Source organism: Acomys russatus, chromosome 1 (genome assembly GCF_903995435.1).
Source record: "Acomys russatus chromosome 1, mAcoRus1.1, whole genome shotgun sequence".
Taxonomy (NCBI): Eukaryota; Metazoa; Chordata; class Mammalia; order Rodentia; family Muridae; genus Acomys; species Acomys russatus.
Genome location: NC_067137.1, coordinates 81,714,209 through 81,735,665, shown reverse-complemented (window position 1 = coordinate 81,735,665; position 21,457 = coordinate 81,714,209). Strand labels below are relative to the sequence as shown.

Here is a 21,457-nt window from a genome sequence, read left to right as displayed (position 1 = left end):
AGAATTACAATATCCTATTGGTGTATTTTTCCTTTGATGAATATGTAGTGTTTGCCCTCATCTCTTCTCATTAGTTTTGGTTTAAAGTCTATTTTGTCAGGTGTTAAAATAGCTACCCCTGCTTGCTTCTTGAATTCATTTGCTTAGAACATCTTTTTAAAAAATCTGTTAACACTAAAGTGATGTTTATCCTTGATGCTGAGGTGTAGTTCTTGGATTTAGCAGAAGGATGGGTCCTAATCTCTAATCCAATCTGTTAGTCTGTGTCTTTTGATTGGGGAAATTATATCATTACTATGAGTGCTATCAATAAGAACTGTTTGGGGGCTGGAGAGATGGCTCAGTGGTTAAGAGCACTGCCTGCTCTTCTAAAGGTCCTGAGTTCAATTCCCAGCAACCACATGGTGGCTCACAACCATCTATAATGTGATCTGATGCCCTCTTCTGGCCTTCAGGTAAACAAGCAGACAACACTATATAAAATAAATTTTTTTAAAAAAGAAATGTTTGTTGCTATGACGTTATTCTTATTTTTCTTTAGTTTTTGATTTGCTGATCCAGAATTATTCATTTCTTGTTTGGGGGGTGGGGTGGGGTGGGATGGGGAGGGAGAAGTTGACTTCTTCAGATGGAAGTTTCCCTTCAAGTACCTTCTATAGAGCTAGATTGATAAACAGACAGTTCTTAAATTTGTTTTTATCATAGAATGTCTTATTTTTTCCATCTTTTGTGATTCAAGGTTTTTCTGAGTATAATAGTCTTGGCTGGCATCTTTGGTGTCTTAAAGTTTGTAGAACTTCTGTCCAGGTCCTTCTGGCTTTTAGGTCTTTACTGAAAAGTCAGGTGTTATTCTAATAGGCCTGCTTTTCTTTGTTATACTAGGTCTTTTTTCCCCTATAAGCTTTAAATATTATTTCCTTGTTCTGTATATTTAGTGTTTTGATTATTATGTGTTATGAGAAATTTATCTCCTGGTCCTTTTTATTTTGTGTTTCACAAACTTCTTATACCTTGGTATCCACCTTCTTCTTTAGGTTAGACAATTTTTCTTCTATGATTTTGTTGAAAATATTTTGTGTGCCATTGACCTGGGTTTCTTTCTTCTATTCTTATTATTGATAGATCTGGTATTCTCATAGTGTTCCAGATTTCCTGGATTTTTTTTTTGTTGTTGTTGTTTAACATTTTCTTTGGCTGAGGTATTTATTTCTTCTACTTTGACTTTTATGCCTGAGTTTCTGTCTTCCATGTCTTGTACTCTGATGGTGAGGCTTACTTCTAAGGGTTATCTTTTAGTTCCTGAATTTTCCTTTTCCATTTTTATGTCAGTTTAGGTTTAAGTTAGTGATTCTATTTCTTTGTTAAATTCTACTTTCATGCCATTAATCATTTTTATTATTTTATTCCACTGTTTGTGTTTTCACAGACTATATTAAAAGATTTATTCATATCCTCTTTAAGGTCCTTGAACATACTCATAGTTGCTGTTTGGAGTCCTTGTCTTGTGCTTCAGTTATATTATGCTTCTTGAACCCTGCTGTGCCAATGTTACTGGGTTCTGGTGGGGGCTTAGTGTGTCGGTTGTTAATGTTGGTAGTTTCATGCTGGTGTCTAGGCATCTGAAGTTAGGATGATTGAGACCTAGGTGTCGAGAGTGGACCCTGTCATTGTAAGGTGGATGTTCTCTCTCTTGTTGTCTGTTGCCCTCTGTGGATCTAGGAAGGTGTGGTGGCTGTGGGTTGTGTGGCAGAGAGTGCTTCTGCAGGTTGGTGGGTGGCAGAGAGAAATAAGTTCATGGCAGAGAGAAATAGAAATGGACTAAGAGAAAAGGTTGATGGGGAACAGGAAAAGGCTAAGAAGGTTCTGTCTACACCAAGAGGTGGAGTCCCTAGGGAGTTAGAAATGTGGTAGAAAGAGGGTTCCTGAAAGTAGATATCAGTAAGACAAAGAATAATATGGAGCGACAGGAATCAAAGGGCTTGAAGGACAAACAGTTAGGAGCTTCCAGTGAATAGAGGTGAGGTGAGAGGAGGGGCCCTGTGAGCAAGTTGTTGCAGGGCTAGGGGTGTTACAGGCAAGACCCTTAAGAACAGGAAGGAAAGTGAAAATCACCTATCTGAGTTCAGTTCCAGTGTGGCCACTGGGGGTCCCAGGTAGAAATTCACTTTCACATATTTTAACTTTTGAGTAATGCTGGCTTAGCTTGAGTATGTAGCATTTCTTGGAGAAATGGTTTTCAGTCTTTCTGCAAATAGGTCTTTGGGATTCTGAGCTTGAGTTCCCCGAAACCTCCAGATTAGCCTTGCACAAGCTAGCATGAAATTATTTCTCTCTCTTTCTTTGATACTGGTTTCTTCAAGAAGCAAACAGGTGCTCCCATATGTCACTGGGCATTGGGCATGCCAGAAATACCATGTTGCCTTTCAGGATAACTTATCAGTACCTAAATGTTAGTCTGCCACAAATATGTAAATACATGTACATGTAAATACATACGCTTTTGAAGTTTTATCATGGCAAAGAGACCACGCAGGGTTATCACACAGAAAACAGGATGAGTGGTACTGCCAGCACATAGAAAGTGTTCGCTGAAAAGAATGTGCTGAACTGGGTGCAGGCCCATGCAAACTGATGGTGTGTTAGCATTACCAGTGGCTTTAGCTACAAAAGTGGAACAGAGAGAGATGTCTTCAGGCTTTTACAATGACGAATCACTCACTGTGAGTGCATCTGTGAGCATCTGAGTTCCGTGACCATTGTTCTCAGTTCCTTTCTTAGTTAACCAGATTCTGGTTTTGTTATAACCTTGTGGGTTTTAAGCTTAGAGGGTCTCCATGAAGATCCGAAGACCATGGGGCTTGGAATCAGGGATAAGTGAACCATGGAGGAAGAATCTTAACGAGGGCAACTTTGATCTCTCCTCCCCCTCCTTCTTCTCCTCCTCTTCCTCCTGTGCTTTCTTCCCTTCTTTTTTTCTCCTTTGGGAAGAACATAATATTTTTATTACTTTAAAATGTACTTAGAGACAGCATGTAGCCAGTAATGTGCTTTTTAAAAAGCAAAATACATGTTTAAAGTAAAGGTCTTAGAGTTTCTATTGCTGCAATGAAACAGCATGGACCAAAAGCAAGCCGGGGAGGAAAGGGTTTATTTGTCTTATACTTCCATAGTATAGTCCCGTCATTGAAAGAAGTCAGAGCAGGAACTCAAACAGGGCAAGAACCTGGAGGCAGAGCTGATGGTGCAAAGGCCTCGGAGGAGTGCTGCTTACTAGTTTGTTCCCCGTGGCTTACTTAGCCTCCTTTCTTTTAGAACCCAGGACCACCAGCCCAAGCATGGCCCCACCCACAATGGGCCAGGCCCTCCCCATCAATCACTAATTAGGAAAATGCCCTACAGCAGGCTCTTATGAAGGAGTTTCTCAATTGGGTTTCCCTCCTTTCAGAAAACCATAGCTGTGCCAAGCTGACATAAAACTATCCAGCACAGTAAGTCATCATAAGAAAGACTCTCTACCTGAGAGCAAATATTTTCCAAGGCCTATCGTGATGTGCTAAAATTGGCAAACTGTACATCAAGGAGCAACAAGGAGAAGGCTGGAGTGACGAGTCTCATAAGTAGGTGTACATAAGGAAGAATAGAAACCGGACTCTGCTCCTGGTGCTGACACAGGCTTCCCTAATCTCTTGCAAATTTCCTGAGTGATGAGATGCTAAGTCCATCTGGTATTCACGGTTTAGTCTTTGGTACCCGATGTGGAGTTCCTGGTTCTGTGCAATTTCTCCAATAAAAAGAGGAGTTTTAATTCAAACGAAGCCACTCTTGGTGGCTCCAGTTCTGGATCATCAGACAGACTAAGTTGTAGTAAGTGTTTAGCTCCACATCCCTTCCTGTCAACCTGCGAGAAGGTGACAGGGTCTAGAGACGAGGCTTATAATTGTTGGTGACAGTGTGGTGGAGCGTTCAGACACATGTGCGCTATGGGGCTGAGGAAATCTCTGGGTTGCTGAACACGGAGGATGGCATCCGGGGAGAGAAATGGAGGCTCCCCTTCCTGTCCTATAGTCCTTGGTTTATGTGGCTCTGTGCCTGGAGCCCTTTGCAACACCATCTATAGTAAACCAGGAGACACGTTTCCTGAGTTCTGTGAGCCATTCTACAAACAGTTGAAACAGAGGAGAGAGTCACAGGAAACTAATCTATAGTCACGAGGGACAGTTTGTGGGTAACTGACTCACTTTTTAGGCACCTGAAGTGAGAATGGGACCGAGCCCCTTGCTTGTGGGGTCTGCGTTAATGCCAGGCAGCTTTGCGACTGCATCGAGTAACAGCACCGAGTTTCCGCTGGCATTTCAACTGCTTAGTGTGGGGAAGCCTTGACAGGTGTTAGATGCTAAGCAGGAAATTTCTTTTACAGATGTTTTCCCTTTTCTTGTGAAAATACAACGCTGCCACACTCCAGTTTCAGAGTTCGATCATGAGAATCCACATGAGGAGAACTTTGTGAGGGTCAACAGGACCTTAACAGCACATTCTGTTTCATTAGACTTGGTGTTTCAAGAACACAAACAGCATTGCTTCTGTCTCGGTGAAATCTTGTCCAGCCTTTTCTTTCTAGACCATTCTAAGCTGAGAAGCCTATTGAATGTTGTCTACCTAGGAAGAGAAAAATAGCTGAATCTATGGAAACCTGTCACTAAGACCACACTAAGGGAGAATGCTTATATATAAAAGATATATAATAATATACTTATATCCATCTCTATCTATCTCTATATGTATGCTTATACATTCCGGATATCACTATGTAGCTCAGGCTGGCTTTGAACTCATGATCCTTCTGCTTCAGTTTCCTGAGTGCTAGGATTAGGAACAGATGTAAACACACCCACCTGTTTTCATTGTATTCTTATGTTCAAAAACTAAAACTTAAAAAAAAAAATGTCTAGTGGGTAAAAAAGAACATCAAATAGCTGACCTACTCAGCCTTGGGAGAAAGTTAAAGCAAGCCAGGTGGGGGCTACTTCCTGTAGGCTGCTTGCTGTAGGCTACTTCCTGTAGGTTGCTGGCTGTAGGTGAACATCTAGTTTGTTTCTGGCCCTTGTTCTTTCATAAAATTCTAGCCACATTTATTTGATTGCACTTAGGATAATTGCCTTAAAACACAATTGTTGGGGAGGGGAGCAGGAGGGACCTAGTTGGGGGAGGATGGAGGGATAGAGAACTGAATTGGTGGCGGGGGCATCTCTGGAATGAGCTAGAAGCCTAAGACAATGAAAACTCCCAGGAAATCTATGAGGCTGACCCTAGCTAAGACTCCTAACAATAGGCGTATGGAACCTGCAACAGCCACCTTCTGTAACCAGGTAAGACTTCCAATGGAGGGATTGGGACACCAACCCGGCCACAAAACCTTCAACCCAAAATTTGTCCTGCCTACAAGATGTGCAGGGGTAAGAGATGGAGCAGAAATTGAGGGAAAGGCTAACCAATGACTAGCCCAGCTTGAAACCCATTCCATGAGAGAGAGCTCAAAGCTGACACAATTAATGACATTCTGCTATACTGGTAGACAGGCTCCTAGTACCACTGTCATCTGAGAGGCTTCACCCAACAACTGATGGAAACTGATGAAGAGACCCACAGCCAAACATCAAGTGGAGTTTGAGGAATCCTATGAAAGGGGAAAGAAAGATTGAAGGGTCCAGAGGGGTCAAGGACACCATAAGAAAACCTACAGAATATATTAATATGGGCACATAGGGGCCCACAGAGACTGAACCACCAAGCATTGAGCATGCATGGGATGGACCTAGGCTCTCTGCACATGTGTAACAGTTGTGTAGCTCCCCCTTCATGTGGGACTAACAGCAGAGACAGGGGCCGTCTCTGACTCTGTTGCCATTAGATCCCTTTGCTGTAACTGGGCCACCTTGTCTAGCCACAATAGGAGAAGATGAGCCTAGACCTACTGCAAATTGACATGCCAAGGTGGGTTGCTATCCATGGGAGGCCTCCCCTTTTTTGAGGAGAAAAGGAGGACTGAAGAATGGGGGAGGGGTGAGGTGAGAGGGAAGGACTGCTAGGAGAGGAGTGAGAGAAAGCTGTGATCTGGATGTAAAGTACATAAATAAATTAATTTTAAAAATATTCCAAAAAGTTCAGGATTTTAACAAAAAACATGCAATTGTTGAGGATCAGTCCACATAAAACTTTAAGGTTTGGACACATAGTGTTAAATTGACCTTCAAAGTGAAAGGAAGGAAGGAAGGAGGGAAGGAAGGAACGAAGGATATTAGACTAGCTCTGCTTACTTCTTTCTTCATTTCATTTGCTTGGAGTGCTTTTTCCATCCTTTACCCTAAGGTAGTGTCTGTCTGTGGTCGCTGAGTACATTTGGCCCCCATAGACTCCTGTTTCAGTGCTTGGCCCATAGGGAGTAGCACTGTTAGGAAGTGTGGCCTTGTTGGAGGAAGTGTGTTACTGTGAGGGCTCAAGCTAGGCCTAGTGAGCTGCTGCCTGCAGACCAAGGTGCTGAACTCTCAGCTCCTTCTCCAACACCATGTCTGGCTGCACTTTCTTAGACCCAGCTTCCCTTCTAGACCTTGACAGTTCAATTGCTTCAGGCTTCTCCATTTGTCTTTGGCTCCTGTTTTCCAGAAAGAGGCTTTTAAAAAAATGCCTCCCTCATTGGATCTTGACTTCTCTCCAACTCTGGGAAGTTATTGGGTCCAAAGTGTTTGGTCTGTAGGAGTCAGGCCAGCAAGAGCTTCTCAAAGGGATTTAGCTTCCTGCCTTGGCTAGGAAAGTCTGGCTTTGAGGCGTTTGGTTGTGTTAAAGAGCCACTTTTTTTTTCCTTTTTTGCTTTGCCTCTCTGGGGTTTGTACATATCAGAAGCTATGAGCTCCTGACTTAGAAACTCTGGTTGCTCTCTTAATAAACAAAATTAAGAAATTGCTTTGTAGTTTTACTTTCTATGTAAGTTTGGGCTCACTTGGTACACCAAAGTGTTAGTTTTTTTTTTTTTTTTAGTAAAACTGTGTCTCTCAGTTTCTCTATTAACTGGGAAACTGTCTATCACATAAATAATCTAGATTCTTTTATATTTGTTTAATAATAAGCTTCATAGCACAAGAATCGAACAGTTAATACTTTAATTTTAACTTTCTAATTTAACCCAAGCTAATTTGGCTTTCTCCTCGAACACATCCCAGCAACATTTGCACTTTGTAGCTTTCCTGCTCCAGCTCCTTCTCCTGAAGTTTCTTGGACCTCTGCCCATAGCTGAATCTTCTGGCTGAATCCCCTACTTCCTCTTCTAACTCCTCCTTCCCTGGCTGGCAGGAAGTCTAGCTCTATTCTCTCCCCTGTTAGTGATTGGCTGTAACCTGCTTTATTGGCATATCAGGAGAAAATTGGGGAGCAGTGTTTATGCAACACTGAGACAGGAGATTTGCAACCAGATATGGGTGGGCACAGAAATCAGCATTTGAATTACACAATAACAAGGTGTGTATGTGTGTGTATGTATGTGTATATATATATATGTATATGTATATATACTGATCAGTACATATAATATTACTTCTATGTATATGATTTCAGCTCTGATCATTTGGTATTAGATAACCAGTTGATGCTTCCCTGAGGAAGACTGTTTACCCCCATCTCAGCATTCATTAGTTGTCTGTAGTTGAGGCTCCAAGAGAATTCTACACACTTTAAAAAATTTCCCTGCACACTTTGCCTGCATCTATGTTTGTGTACCATGATCAAGCGTAAGCCATTGGCAATCAGAAGAGGATGTTGGCTCCCTAGGGCTGGAGTTATACACGATTGTGAGCCTCTGATGTAGGTGCTAGGAACTGAACTCAGTTTCACTAGAAAATCAGCAAGTGTTCTTACCCACTGAGCCATCTCTTGAGTTTCTAGATTCATGTCTTTTAAGTGCAAGAAGTGTACCTGACTCCACATTTTTCCTACCTAGCTTCAATCGAGGGCGGCATGTTGAGCTGCTATAGACCATGGGAATGAACAAAGTATTTGAAATATGATGCAAAAAGAAGGTTGATGCCTAAATCCTTTCAAACTTTAAGAACCAAGTGTCCTAAACCATGATGCACCACTTATTCCAGACTGACATACAAGGGCAAAATTAACTTCTCCCTTCACTCAAAGTACTGTTACTATGGACAGCTGGAAACCAACTCCAGTTTGCATGTGTAAGATTATATCTTAGTGTAGCTTGGCATGCCATGAGTCTATAAATGCACAGGAATTAAATTATTTTTCCAATACATTTATGGTGAGAAACAATTGTATTAATTTAAACAACTTATTATTGTGTATTCAATGGACTAATTAGGAACTTATTCTCAAACTAAGAAATGTTATATGTATTTATATGGGTTTCAAGGAAACCCTTTATACAGATATTCTTTCCAACAGGAGTTTGAAAAGGAAAAGTTTGTTTCCACTCCTTTATAAAAGCAAGGTTTAAAAAAAATATATAAAAGCAAGGTTTGAATTCTCAAGCACTTTAATTGATTGCTTGGAAGATATTTTTTCCAAGCAGAAACATTTCTTTTTCAAAACATAGAGACCTTCAAATGCCATTTAAAAGGCCAAATGGTTTACATTAAATCTACATATTTGTAGTCCTAAGTTGAGAGTTCTTTTAGAATGCTCAAGAGATGAGTTTGAAAACCAAAACAATGCTAATGCACAAATGCTAAATATAAATCCTTAGAAACAATAGCCTGTAAAAAAAAAAAATAGCATGAAGCTCCCCCACTTAATTCCAAAATTTAAAAATCAACCTTTTCTGTTTTAGTTTGTACAAGTAGACACAGTGCCAACTCCAGCATGGAGCAGCTGCTTGGCTTTAGGTCTGGTCAGTTTCACTTTTTTGCTTAAGAACTTTGGCTGATCTCTCAGCATCCACTGGAACTCCCCACAGCTTCTCAGCTGAGATTTTTAAACGAAGGGCTTTGTTGCTTTTGTCTCATAGTAAGTGTGAGAAACCTACTGAATTCTGCTTACACTGTTGCCTCTAGTCTCAAGTTCACCCACAAAAATGAACAGCCAAAAGTATCATTGGCTCAGCAATTTTTGATTTTGAGGATTCATAACCTTTATAGGATAGCATGTATGCAGGGTATGAATGGGTGTTTTCTAGAATCCTCCACCCCGACATTCACAAAGGGGAAGAAAATGGCTAGAGGGTGATTCAGATTAAGGCTGACGGTCATGGAAGAGGGGAAGGTCATCAGTCAAACAGAAAGAAGGCCATCAAAATGAGGATTCCATTCTATGGAGATCAAATTTCCACTTAAGGCAACTTTTCTAACCTCTGGATCTTCCTGGGAAGCTGAGCTGGCACCGCTGGACAGACACTGGGATTACAGGAGCTCGGAAGCTATGCATTATTTATTATGCAAATATGGCCCCAATTCCTAGCTAGGGTCTTACAGAAGTGTTTGTATCTCATTTCACATGATAAGATAGATTGAAATCTTTACATTTACATTTCATCTTAGCCATCACATTGATCCTTTCTTTCTTTGAAGCCATATCTAGCAGAAGGACTGCAAGAAACAGCCTAAGACCTGGGTTAGACAGATGGCAGGCAGGCAGTCTTCTGACCTGAAGCTATCTTTAAACACCTCTCACCTTGAAGATGAGCAATAAAAGGCACATCAGTGAGAGTTCCGCCTTGCTTTCATTCTATCAAACGCCATCAATGAAAGTCGAAACCAATGCACACTTGCTAGTTCAGGCATTCCCAATGAAAATGCAGTTACATGCATTTCTCTTTTACATAGCCACATAGCTTTCCCAGTCATCTATAGATTGGGCAAATTTCCAATTAATACTTAATTGATTAACACATATTTCTTGGGAACTTGTTTGGAGGTTCTAGCAGGCGAGTGTAACTACTCCGTCTATTCAAGGAAGGGCATCCTCTTCACGCCAGCACGCAGCTCTGGGAGGCCAACACATAGAGAGTGGTGAGGGAGGAGGACAACCACTAGTTATCCAAATCAGCTTAATCGACCATGGAGAGAGATCAATGAGGTGACAGGTGCCACACCCAGATCACCTTCAACATCCTCTTCCCTCCAGATACATTTGGAAAACAATGAACTTGCTCCAGCTCCAAAGAGAATAACAATGTCATCAGAGAGCACCAGACCTGGGCAAGAGCTGTCCTAGCCTTGTAGTCACCTGACTACCTGACATCCTCACCAGTGTGGTACCCTAAGCATGACCTGTTTTCTCTGGGAGAGCCACTCAATGCTAGACACTAGAAAAGGCCCTCTGTGTCTCCTCAGGTGGCTGTTGTGGGCTTCCACAAGATGAAGACTTGAACAAACAAGAGCTTAAACCAGATGCTCTTGTCTACATCAAGGACTCAGCGTTGATGGAAAGGACCTTATGAGTCCATCTTTTTTTTTTTTTTAATCCTAGAAACATGGGGCACAAAACAACACTGGACACATGCACAAATGTCATGGACTTCTTAGTTCCCTTCATAACCATGTACCATCCATCCCTGTGTCTGACCTATCATCCCTTCCACTATTTGGTAGTGTACTAACTTAGCAGGCCGATAGCTTTTACCAAACCAAAAGAAGTGTGTTACCGGATAGTATCTGGAACCTACAGCAGAGATTTTCCTTTTTTGCTTACCCTTACCTCTATGATGTTTGTAAGTGCATCGACGTATGACTTTATTTTGTGATATACAAGTTCGTGTAAATGGTTCCACAGCAAAATACATCATTGAGGACAAACTGAATCCATATTCCCAATTCACTGTCACTCATATTTGGCCCTGAATAAACTCTCCTATTGCACTTGGCAGACAGAGGAAGGGAGAAGTGTGGTTGCAATTTGTTTCTATGTGAGACATTTTTTTTCCTCATTTTCTGTGAAATAGTTCATTATACCATTTCACTCTGGAAAACCTAAATTTTTAATTAAAATAGACACACATCATGGCTCATGTGCAAAGTCACAAAACACATAGTCGCTAATCCTTTACTTCCCAGCCTTCTTCTGATTACATGCCCAAGACGAGTACATGATCATCTTCTTTAAATACCACCTCCCCTTGTGCTCGCTTCGGCAGCACGTATACTAAAATTGGAAAGATACAGAGAAGATTAGCATGGCCACTGCGCAAGGATGACACGCAAATTCGTGAAGCGTTCCATATTAAAAAAAAAAAAAAACCAGCTAGTTTCAAAAAATAAAAAACAAACACAACAACAACAACAAAAATACCACCTCCCCTCTCTCAGATTCATTAATGTAGAGACTTAGTAGCTTTATTCATTTGATTACATTTCAGATAAGGGTGAAAGTAATTAAGAATGGTAGTTTCTCCTCAGAATTTATCATTTCTATGCTGCATTGAAGCAAGCTGTACCCAAAAAGGAAGTAACACTCATATCGCTTTTGGTTGAGTGTTCTACTGACCTGCTGTATAGTGAATTTTATGCAACTGCATTTTCCTGCAACATGAGCTCCATTGCAGATAGAGTAGAACTAGATAGCACCACAAAGAGATCTGAAGAAACTAGTAAATATTTGTTTTGAAAAACCATATAAATCTCTGGCTGTAATCTATTTCTACCCTGGTACATTTTGGTAGTATAAAGCATTTGTAATCTTTGGCATAGTGACTTCAGTATTCCCCATTTTAGGAGTTTCTAGTCATTTGAACGGTAACTAAAATGAGATTCAGTTTCTGATGGAAGAAACTGTTGGGCAGGTAACACTGAACTGATTGGATAGCTAAATAAAAATCAAAGCTCTCCCTCTCCCTGAAGAACTTTCCTGGGACTCTCTTTCCCTTGGGATCCTTGTCTGAATGTCACAGCCAGGTCTCCTCTGAAAGAGAGTTTGATTCACCTATGCTGAGTAGCACAGTGGGACCAGGAAAAGACCCCGAGGTAGAGAATCCTTTGAGCTCATCAAGTTAAGCAAACCAATTAGCCATACAGATTTTCAGACCAAAAGCAAACATTTCTCCAGCAACAAGCTATATGCACTCGAGTCACTCTTACTGCTTCCAATTCTGGAGTGCCCATGAGCATCCTAAGGATCCTCCTCTTTCAGAAACTCAGTCTATGCCTATTCTCTCTGCAAACCCCAATGGTTCAATGGATGATAAAATATGCTTAGAAGGCTATGGTGACTTTGAACCTTTGAATCACAGAGGTTATATATATATATATATATATATATATATATATATATATATGTTCTAATTAAATTCAGAACAAACGTCAACATCTCTAAGAAATAGATCTTAAACGTTGCTCAAAACTCATGCATTCAAAGCTTGGTTTCTAGAAGCAGGGCAGAGCTGGAGGAGGCAAATCATTGGCTTGCCCCCCTGAAGAGTGCACTAGGGTCCCAGCCTCTGCCTCTCAGGCTCTTCATGGGAGACTCTTGAATGGCCCAGGATGCTTCTCACCCTGGACACCGAAGGGGTTAGTGATTGGTTACAGCACGTTTAGATCTGGCTTCTCTCAATCAAAGGGGCTGCACATCTCCAGCGATGGAGGAGAAAAGGGATGTCTACAAACTCTGAGAAAATGTTTCTGTTAGGAAACCACCCTCAACTACATTATTTCAGCAAAAGAGTGAGAAGGATCTTGATTTCAGGGGTCACATGAGGTAAAGTCTTAGCATGCCGCTGTGACCTGTGGTTTCTGCCCTGGAGAAAGTAACATTAGAAACCCGATTTCCATCTCTTTTAGTGAAGTTTGGCAGATGGTGGCAGGCTTCTTGTAATGTGTTCCTCGGCCCAGTGAGCCACTCCAGGGGATGACGGATCCAGCCAGCGTATCTGAAAAACTCTACCTTCAGGCTCTTAGGCCCCATTCAGTGGCCCTGTTAACAAGCGTGTACTGGCTAGTCTATGCCAACTTGACACAAACTAGAGCTATCTAGAAGGAGGGAAGCTCAATGAAGAAAGTGTTTCCATAAGATTCAGCTGCAAGGCATTTTCTTTTCTTTCATTTTCTCTTTCTTTCTTTCTACTTCTTTGTTTCTCTTCCCTTTTTCTTTCCTACCCTCCGAGCTTCCTTGCTTTCTTCTTCCTTCCTCTTCATCTCTTTCTTTGTCTTCCTTTCTTTTCTCTCTCCTTCCTTACTCTGTTCTTTTACATTTACTTTCCATTCTTTATTTCCTTGGGGGGCTGCTACAGTATTTTTGAACTTAGTATCAATGGGCAAAGAACAACGCATTTATTTAAGTCATCAGTTATTTGTTTACACATGTCTATGTCTTTTATGTTTTCACAAAAGAACTCTAAATTCACAACTAGGAGAAATAAAATTTAAAATAAGTTTGTGCTACAGGATAGTAAACATTGTCATGTAGAAATTAAAATAGTATTCAATATTGGGATTGGCTCCTTCGAAAACACAAACAATATCATTCAAGCTTAAGTCTATGCCAAATGGCAAATTTCTTCTTTTCTTTTCCTTTTCCTCATAGACATTGTAGCAAAATCCACAAAAGCTATTTCTTAAACTCTAATACGTGAAGCTTAATTTTCCACATCATGGTACATGTTTCTCCAGTGTCTTGAAGTCTATAGAGAATTTTGTTATGCCACTCTGCCCAGCAATTCTCCTGCAACGTGAGACGGAATATGCTTGACCACTTCTCATTTTTCTGGTCATGTTGTTATTCTCTTGGAGAAAATTCCCAGGTGTAAACTGGTTGGACCATTCATGTTCTCTTACATGGTTTGTGTGCTGCTGGGGTTTTCATAACAAACTAGCAACAACAAAAAACAAACAACAAACAAAAACAAACAAAAAGCAAAAGAAAAGCATCAATAGTGGGGACCACCATGGGGTGGTCATGTGACAGAGATAATAAATTACTGTCTTGTTATCTATCAGGTTATAGGACAATTTTTTTCCCAAACACCTACTGGCCATACAGTCTGTGTCACATAGGCTTAACTAGGGATCTTGCAGATGAGAATATTCTTGAACTTAGCAAATACTGTGTCATCATGTCAACTTCAGGACTTTGGAAACACCTTGCAAATGCAGGGCAGGGAAAGGTGATACTTACTAACTGATTTTGTTCTTACATAGGTACAGGTTTGCCTTGTACAACATAATCACACATCTTTAATAAATTCTTGCCAAACATATGACAAAAGGCATATACGGTGGTGATACATACATTTATATGTATATCTATAGATATGCATATAAGTATATGCACACATGCAAATATAAGTGTAGGTATTACGCATCTGATTCAGTATTATTCTAGATTTAATATGCTATTTACTACTCTGATGTGTACTTTGTTTCTGGTATTTAAGACACGGTCTTGAATATAATAACTTATTTAACCTTATTAAACAAATATAAATTTTGTATGAAAATGGTGTGTTGCAGGTTACCAAGAAGAGACTTGATACCCTATGAGAATATACAGAGGGAGGTAATCCCCCTCAGGAACAGTCATAAAGGAGGAGAATAATGGGAAAATGGGAGGGAGGGAAGAATGGGAGGATACAAGGGATGGGATAACAATTGAGATGTAACAAGAATAAATTAATTTAAAAAATTAAAAAAAAAAAGAAAATGGTGTGTTAAAATATCATGCTGAAGTAATTGTCCATTTTTTAAAAAACTCTTAGCTCAAGAATAAAGTATTCAAACCAAAGTTCTAATGGTGTCATTTTCTTATTCAGAAAACAGCAGTATTGCTTAATAAGAGAGTATTCACAGAATATTATAGTTTAAATGGCAGTTTTATAAGCATTTTACTTGCTTCTCTGAGTCACTCCACAAGGCAAGTTTAAGAAAAATGAGCACCTAGGGCTCCTATGGGTGATGTTTCTGTTGGACTCAAGTGTTTTAATCCTAGCTTCTGTTCTCTTTTACCACACTGTGCTCTTGACACTGGTAAGGGAAAGAAATTAAAGGCTGGAGTAGAAGTTTCTGGTTTCTTTAAAAACTCACTAGTGTCACGTGATGTTTTTCTGAAAACTGCCTTGTGAGAGGGCATGTGATGTTGTGCTGAAAAGAGACACTTGAGAGGGCACGTGAGGTTTAGAAAGAATGTAAATACAACCCCACAGACAGCGAGAATATAAATACAACCCCACAGACAGCGAGAATATAAATACAACCCCACAGACAGCGAGAATATAAATACAACCCCACAGACAGCGAGAATATAAATACAACCCCACAGACAGCGAGAATGTAAATACAACCCCATAGACAGTGAGAATATAAATACAACTGCACAGACAGCGAGAATATAAATACAACCCCACAGACAGCGAGAATATAAATACAACCGCACAGACAGCGAGAATATAAATACAACCCCACAGACAGCGAGAATATAAATACAACCGCACAGACAGCGAGAATGTAAATACAACCCCACAGACAGCGAGAATATAAATACAACCCCACAGACAGCGAGAATATAAATACAACCCCACAGACAGCGAGAATGTAAATACAGCCCCACAGACAGCGAGAATGTAAATACAACCCCACAGACAGCGAGAATATAAATACAACCCCACAGACAGCGAGAATATAAATACAACCCCACAGACAGCGAGAATGTAAATACAACCCCACAGACAGCGAGAATGTAAATACAACCCCACAGACAGCGAGAATATAAATACAACCCCACAGACAGCGAGAATATAAATACAACCCCACAGACAGCGAGAATATAAATACAACCCCACAGACAGCGAGAATGTAAATACAACCCCACAGACAGCGAGAATATAAATACAACCCCACAGACAGTGGAAAGATGCTTTTTGCATTACTACATCAGGCAACGCTTTGCTGGTCTTCGCTGGTCTTCACTGCATAGAGAGAAACCTCAGCTTTTGTCAGAGGTTTGGCTGTTTCAGAAACAAGATCTCAGTAAAGACCATCTCTCAAAGCCTTCACACTATCCACGGTTGTATGTTTTGTCACAGACTTTAGAGACATGCACTATCATGTCTAAACAAATTCCCCACACAAGGTCCTGTCACTGAACTATTTCCCCTTACTCTCAAAGTTTATTAGAAGTTCCAAAACACACACTAAATGTCAACTCTGCATTTCTTCCATTTTTTCCCTATTCTTTCTGCTCTGGCTACAAGTGCATTTGTCAGTAGTTGGTTGGAACCTCTCTCCATGTGGTCATAAGCCTGTTTTCAAAATTCTGGGCCTATAACAAATCCTGGAAGACTTTTTAAAAATTAAAATACTGAGTTTATTTCACATGTATATTTTTGTCTCCATACCATTTCCACATCTGACCACCACTATTGCTATGTCCTGTCATAACATTCCAAACACACTTAAAACCAAGGAAAGGTAGAGAGCTGTCCTTGAAAACTACACAGGCATTTTAGACAACACATTCTTGGCAACTGAACCTAGACAAAATTCACCAAACACAGTAAGGAAAATTCTCACTTTGCATTATAAAAAGGACAGCCAGATATTGTTACAGAAATGAAGTAAGTCAGAATATTTCAAACTGTTTAAACCATTTTCTTAAAGAGACTTCCTCCACTGCCAGAGAGCTTGGACAGCCTCTTGGTTGGTCATCAGGAAGCAATTCTTCACATAATTAATGGGCTTGGCTTCCACTTGGGAAGAGAACCACCCTTTTCTATACTGGCATTTTTGCCTTAATGTCTTCTACAGAGCTGGGTCCTTTTGGTGCTTTAATTTTGTTTTGTTTTGTTTTGTTTTTCCTGTTTGTTAAAGGATTCTTAAATCTTTGTTCTTGGTGTTGATGGTTTCAAGTCTTTTCCATTTTTGTTTGATTTTTTGCTGGTATATCTCATATAGATTTCTTCACTGGAGCTTTTTCCTCCTTGTCAAAATCATCATCTTCTCCTTTATCAAGTTTTACTTTTTTCTACAGAACCCTGTTACCACACCTGCAGGGGTAGATTGCTTTCCAGACAGACTTAAGAGATTTACATCTTCCTCACCTTCATCTTCAGACTCTGCAGCCTCCTCTGCAGCTCCTAGGTGCTGTCCACTAATCTGCACAGGCCCTGAGCCACACTTCAACCTTAAGACCACAGGTGGTGTCATTTCAAAGCTCCCAACCATTGGCTGTACAGACATTTTCAAAGTTGCCAGTGTTACTTTAATTGGACTGCCTTAATAGTCCATTGCTTCTGCCTCTCCAATGTGTAATTTTGTCTTTTGCCCCTGCCCCTAAACTGACCGTTCTTAATGATTACTGGTGCTCATTTTCATCATTATCCACTTTAAAGCGATCATCTATGCCAGTCTGTTACAATTGAGAAGGTAGTTCTGAGGCCTAAGAAGGCTCACAGCCATTGAGTCTTCCGTGAGGTAGAGGCATACACTTCGGTGTAAGAGAAGTCGGAGAAAACTACCTACTGTTCCTCAGAACAGACATGCCAAGGACCCTATAAAACTTTTATACTTGAAGAAATTTTCATGTGTTTTGTTTTGTTTTTTGAGACAAGGTCTCTCTGTGTAGCCTTGGCTGTCCTGGACTTGCTTTGTAGACCAGGCTGGCCTCGAACTCACAGCGATCTGCCTGCCTCTGCCTCCCGAGGGCTGGGATTAAAGGCGTGCACCACCATCACCCGGCTAGCTTTCGATACAGTAAAAGCAAGACAGAAGGGCTCACTTCAAATATGTGATGTGACAAGCCGCATGAAGGGAGACAAATGAAACAACAGGGCAGCCACGGAGTTTCACAAAGAGGTTCTTCAGGTAAAAACACTAGAAAAGGACTGCCAGAGAGTGGAAAGAGCCACCACACACGCTGTGTGTAGAGGGCTTGCATCAAAGGTGAATGGCACGTTAGTGGACAGCATCCTGATAAGAGTATCAGGTGGATATTAACCCTTCCACTTCTTCCCTCCTGACTTGACCCTTTTCTTTAATTTGGTTTTTAGAAAGAAATTAAGATTGAGGGTGGGAATGGGAGGATAAGAGCAAGGGATATAATGTGAATAAATTATAGCAAATAAAAAAATTAAGATTTATATGTTCTTATTCCTCTTGGTAACTGGGCTTCTCATCTTAATTCTTCTTCTAACAATGATCTTCATCTACAGATGGATGGTTGTACAAGGACGGTTGTATTTTGTATTCATCACCGTAAACACCACTGGGCTTGCTGCCTGTGTGAGAGATAAGCCTGCATGTACTACTCACGGCAGAAGCTTAACACCCCAAGCCACAGAATCAGCAATACCTCGTTTCATTAAAAATTATTGTTACATTCATGTATTTCTGTATGTAGGTATGTATTTATTTAACTATTTGTGTGAACACACACTGCTATGGTGTACATGCAGAAATCAGAGGACAACTTGTGGTAGTCAGTTTTTTCCTTCTATTATGTGGGTCCTGGGGCCTGAACTTAGGTCATCAGGCTTGGTGGCTAATGCCTTTACCAAGGATCGTCTCACTAGCCCAGCAATCTTTTAAATAAAAATATAACTATAAATACTGAAATAATTTATTGGAGTAGTATGGAGGCTGAAAATATTTTGAAATTCCCAACAGTAGCTAACTCATGAAAAAATATGAATTAATAATAAATTACAAGCACAATCTTTCCTTTCATTAAATATTCATTTTAGAAGTGCTCCTGTTAATTTTCAGTTGGACTCTAATGGCTGTTGGCAGTGACTGGAATCTAAATGTGGACCTTCTCATGGGTGTACGCAGACACGTTTAGTGTGTAAGCGGAGAGTTCAGAAGCAAAGTCATCCACCACTAACTTACATGTGATTTCATTTTTGCATTTTCATATAATGCCAATTTCTATCCTCCCCTTAACAGCTGGCTGTGTCTTTGGTCTTGCTTGAGATGCTCTTCTGTGCGGTTGCTTGCAAAAGTTAAAACAAATAAACTGAAAGAATGATCCTTTTTTTAATGTTCTATCTTGAAGGAAGTGTTACCTGGGAAAAATTTTCATAGTTTAGTTTATTCTACATGAACCATCTATTGAATAGTAGTGTAAGCTCATTTTATTTTATTTTATCTTATTAATATGGGACACGAGGATGCAAAACAAACACCCCTACATTAGGTTGCCATGGAGTCACAGTCATAGCCACTCCAAAGCTTTGTAATTATAATTTGTTTTGAAATGCAATAAATAATTAAAAAACACAAAAATCTCAAACATCCTCATCAAACTTTTCACTGTTAAAAAGCCTCCCATGTTGCCATATTTTATGTATTAAAAATAATTTATGTGATCACATAAATTAAAGAATAGTCCCTTGAGCCCACGGTGTGGTAGATGAAGTTGGGCTGATGGAGGTGGCTATCCAGCTGCATCCTCTACACAGATACCCGGGGCTGATGGCGGTGGCTATCCAGCTGCATCCTCTACACAGATACCTGGGGCTGATGGAGGTGGCTATCCAGCTGCATCCTCTACACAGATACCCGGGGCTGATGGCGGTGGCTATCCAGCTGCATCCTCTACACAGATACCTGGGGCTGATGGAGGTGGCTATCCAGCTGCATCCTCTACACAGATACCCGGTTCATCCCCCAAACTGCATGCCCTGATTCTGCTAGTAGCAGAGGTGCACGCAAGTTTTCATAACGCCTTACTTTAACCGATTCTGTCTGCTTTAAACACTTTTGTGCATCTACTATGTGTTGCATGACACCGAACTGTAGTTTTTCTCTGTTTGTTTTTGACAGCATTACGGACTGAAATTGTATTTCTGCCCCTCTATTTATTTTTATGCTATATCAATGCATTGCTCAAGCAGTTCACGAGCTCCCGGGCTTAAGAAATTCTCCTGCTTCAACCTTAGTAACTGGGAACATGACTAGAGGCAAATGCCAAGGTACCTGGACCCAGCCCCTGAGTTTTTCTTTTGAGACAGGGTCTCACCTTGTTGCTCTGGCTGGCCACTGCCTCCACCTCCCCTTCAGCCTCCGCCTCCACCTCTGCCTCTGCCTCCTCAATGCTGGGATTAAAGGTATGCATTGTTATGCTCAGCTGCGTCTTTTTCAGTAAATTTGACTGCTAATTTGTTGGATTTATTATAAATATTATTTTCCACCCATGTAGAATTTTCATGGCTGTGGAAAACCCCCAAGAGGGATCATTCCAAAGGGAAAGAATCCACATTTCAGAGATTTTGTTCCATGGTTGATTGGTAGCTCTGTTGCTTTTAGGCCTGTGGCAAGGCAGGATCACTATGGGAACAGTTATTCACCTGAGGGCAACAGGGTAGCAGAAAGGAAAACCAGATGCGGCTAGGGTGAGACGCGCCTTCCCAGGCCATGCTTTAAAGATTTCCTTTCTTCCACCAGTTCTGTCACCTCTAGTTACCACCAGTTACCACACCCCCACTAGTGACTCTGCCCTCCCAATAAAGCATCATATTATGACCCTGTCAAGTAGAGGCCCTGTGGCCTGAGCCCTTCGCGGTGACTGACTCTGCCAGTTGGGGACAAACTTCTCTGTGGTAGACTTCATATCCTGATGCTAGCACCAGCTGTGTCTCATCTTTTCAGTTTTTAATAAACAAAAGCTCACAGTTAAAAATTATATTGAAAAAATATATTTATTTTTATTTATGTTTATGAGCACGCACACACAGATGCCCGTGGAGAACGGAGGGCAGTGTCAGACACCCTGGAGCTGCAATAGCAGGTGGTTGTGAGTTACCCAATGCACATGCTGGGAAATGAACTTTGGTCTTCTACAAGAGCAGCAAGCAAGCACTCTTGAATGCTGAGCCATCACTTCAGCTTTTTGTTTTGTCACTTAAAGAAGTCTATATTAAATATTTTAATGTTTTCTGATCCATATACTTAATTAATTGATAGTATAAGCCACATGACTCTTCCAAACACAGAGTAAAATGAAAGAAATACAGAGTCTCAATGACCGTTAATTACAGCGACAAATGTCAAAGGCAGATTATTGAATGCGTGTTTTATAGTGTTAATCCAGTGCTAATTATTAAGACCTATAAGGAAGACATTTGGAACCACTGCAGAAAGCACAAGCACCTCTGTCATGGGACTTACAGTGCAGGAGGGAGTGCGTCCGACTGCCCAAACTGCATGGCCAAGGAGAGCGTAGAACTAAAGCACATGTGTGCGTGTCAGCGAGTGGGACATTAATAAAGGGGAGCCTGGCTAAATGCCATCTAACACGGTTCTTCCTGAAGAGAGACCAAAATGTTCAGAATCGCCTGGCCCTAGTGGAGAACTAAGGGTGTCTGCCCAGACATTTCACGGGACTTCTTGCTAAACCTGGATTTTTATTTATTTATTTATTATTTGTTATTATTTATTTAATTTATTCAGATTACAACTCAATTGTTATCCCATCACTTGTATCCTCCAGTTCCTCCCTCCCTTCCTCCCTCCCTCCCGCTTTCACCCTAAGGAAA

At 40.7% G+C, this 21,457-nt stretch overlaps 1 non-coding gene and 1 pseudogene across 1 annotated transcript; one reads left to right on the top strand and one right to left on the bottom strand.

Annotated features, from left to right (window-relative positions):
- The first annotated feature begins 11,118 nt into the window (after positions 1-11,118).
- On the top strand, positions 11,119-11,225 carry LOC127197835 (U6 spliceosomal RNA). The gene has a single exon (XR_007831791.1). It is a non-coding gene; the product is annotated as a U6 spliceosomal RNA (small nuclear RNA).
- A 5,352-nt stretch (positions 11,226-16,577) lies between these two features.
- Positions 16,578-17,384, bottom strand: LOC127196373 (nucleophosmin-like; annotated as a pseudogene).
- Positions 17,385-21,457: the final 4,073 nt, after the last annotated feature.